The following is a 2,731-nucleotide window of genomic DNA, read 5'->3' on the forward strand; positions in this document are numbered from 1 at the left end:
GTTTGCAGCCTGGGGAACAATCCGTCCTAACTAAGCTGGCAGCTCTCCTTGGCAGCCATCTTACGGTCCTGGTATCTCAATCCCAGTTCCTGGAGGTCTGCACTGCAACTCACGATTCATCCTCATGGCTCCGTCAGGCTTCGTTCGACACAGGGACTCCAGCATCCCTGCCTCACATTACCCAGTGGCCATTTCCAAAACATGAACCACAGTGCAAAGCCAGTGACTACTTTCTGCATCTGTTATACACCCATGTACCAGAGAGGCCACCCATTCTGTTCATCCAGAGTGTATAAAGCTTATTTTTGAAGAGCGGCACACTCCAGCATTCAGACCCCTGCTCTCAAGAGTCAGCAGTCTTCCTGCTGTCCCAGAGCAGAGCAGCCGGCTCGGTCTCCGTGGTGGGACTCTCTCAAACGACTCCAGCTGTAGTCTTCAGCCCTTTCATTTCTTTCTTGCAATATCCATCTGCTCACACCAGTCCATTTTATTCAACCCTGCTCAGGTTCTCAGAACATGGGCAGAATGCAGGTAAGCCTCACACACACTGCCTCTAGCCCAGTCTGGACAAAGCTCTTGCTTCTCCTCATAAGCCAAGCCTACACAGTCCACTGTTTTTTTTTTTTTTTTTTCAGGATGAAGGAGTGTTTATTATTATCTGTATGTACAGAAAGCTCAGTGGTGTACACTCAGTCCGGCTTGGTGGCCAGTTATTTGGCTTTTGCCTTTTCCAGCTTGGCAATGTGAGCCACAGGTTTTGGACCCAGGACGTTGCCTCCCCTCCCCACCCCCCCAGTGGCGACGAATCTTGTTGTATCTGTCATTGTAGTTAGTCCTGATAGCTTCCCCTGTGGATCGAAACCCAGCGGCTCCTCAGGAAGCCTTCCAGGCCTTCTTGCGCCAGGGCTCTGCTCCTTTGTCTTCCGAGTTGACCTGTGTGAAGGCAATGGTTGTGCATGTCTTCCTGTGGACCAGCTGCCCTAGCCTGGCCTTCCCCTTGATGATGCAGTATGGGACCCCCATCTTGCGACACAAGGCAGGCAGAAACACTGCCAGCTCAAAGGGATCCGCGTCATGTGCAATCACCACCAGCTGAGCCTTCTTGTTCTCCACCAAAGTCATGATGGTGTTGACCCCCGCTCAAAGGACAGGGGGTCGCTTAGTCGGGACGTCCCCTTTGACAGCAGCTTTTTTTCTCAACCTGGGCCAACAGCCTCTGCTTCTTCTCCTGCTTAGTCTCTGGCCTGTACCTGTGGTCAGGTTTCAGCAGCTGGGCAGCTGTTTGGCGGTCCGAAGCCTGGGTGAACTGGTTGACTGCAGGAGGCACTTTCAGCCGCTCATACAGGATAGCCCTTTGCCGCTGCAGCCAGATGTAACAGGGCTGTTTGACAAAGCAGGTGAGGTTCCCTTTGGGCTGAATGTCCTGCCCAGTGCCAAAATTCTTGGGCCTTTTCTCAAACAGAGGATTTACGACCTTTTTGGCTTCCTGCTTCTTTATGACAGCAGGCGCCCGGGCCACCTTCTTCCCCTTGGCCTTGCATCGTTAGGCCAAAATCCATACAGTAAGGTTTCTAGCAACAATGACCTCACTCCTTTGGCACCAATTTTCTGTTGTAATTACCTTCTTGTTTTGGGGATAAAACACCCAACCAAAGGCAGGTTATAGGAGGAAAGATTTTTTTTTTTTAGTTCACAATCTAAAGGGGAAGCTCCATGATGGCTGGAGAAAGCATGGCATGAGCAGAGACTAGACATCACCTTTGCCACAGCAGGTGGAAAACAGCAGCAGGAAAATGAGCTAAGTCCTGGCAAGGTGGAGCTCACTGTATCACCTCTAAGTCTGTCTCCCAAAACACACCTTCTCCAGCAAGGCTCTACTTCCCAAATTGCCACCAGCTGGAGACAGGCATTTGGAACACATGAGTTTATGGGGAAACATCTGATCAAGCCACCACAGTATGCTTATGAACCTCAGTGATAACGCAGCATAGAAGTACTCAGTCAGGTAGCTACTTGGTTAGGATTGTAGGCATCAAGTCATGGGGTCACTCTGTCTTATTTCTTTCAACTGCATGTGAATGAGAACAAATTAAGCCAAGAATATTAGTGCCAAAGAAAAGCAGAAATGGACAAGCAACTGACATTGACTTTTATATCCAGTTCCAAAGTGGGCAGCTCTCCATCTTTGGGTGGAATAGATTTAAAGCCAGAGAAAATGAGGTGCCTTTTCATGCCTTGTGTGTGAGTATATGAAATTTAGTAATCTAAGACATGAGTCTGGATAATAGACGTATATATTTGTGATAGTTAAGGTGTTGTCAACTTGATCTGTTTAGTAATCCACAGGTTGCTTCTAGGAAGGATCAACTAAAGGAGGAAGTCTTCCCCTAGGGTGAGCCCTTTCCCCAGAGTGGGCAGCCCCACTCAGAGGGGGACTTGATATGAGGAAGCTCTGGGTAAAAAGAGTTCCTTCCTTCCTTCCCTCCCTCCCTCCCTCCCTCCCTCCCTCCCTCCCTCCCTCCCTCCCTCCCTCCCTCCCTCCCTCCCTCCCTCCCTTCCTTCCTACCTCCCTCCCTCCCTTCCATTTGGTTGCCTGAGCTGCTCGCTGCCTTCCAGAGTGGATTGAAGACCAATGTGGACCGAAGACCAGCATCAACTGAAGACCTGCGTGGATCGAAACCCAGCAGTTCCTCAGGGAGACTCCAGGCCTTCTTGTGCCATCTCTAGTGCC

At 50.3% G+C, this 2,731-nt stretch overlaps 1 pseudogene; it reads right to left on the minus strand.

Annotated features, from left to right (window-relative positions):
- Positions 1–689: 689 nt before the first annotated feature.
- LOC101607622 lies at positions 690–2,232 on the minus strand (annotated as a pseudogene).
- Between the last annotated feature and the right edge of the window lie 499 nt (positions 2,233–2,731).

This window comes from Jaculus jaculus, chromosome 12 (genome assembly GCF_020740685.1).
Source record: "Jaculus jaculus isolate mJacJac1 chromosome 12, mJacJac1.mat.Y.cur, whole genome shotgun sequence".
Taxonomy (NCBI): Eukaryota; Metazoa; Chordata; class Mammalia; order Rodentia; family Dipodidae; genus Jaculus; species Jaculus jaculus.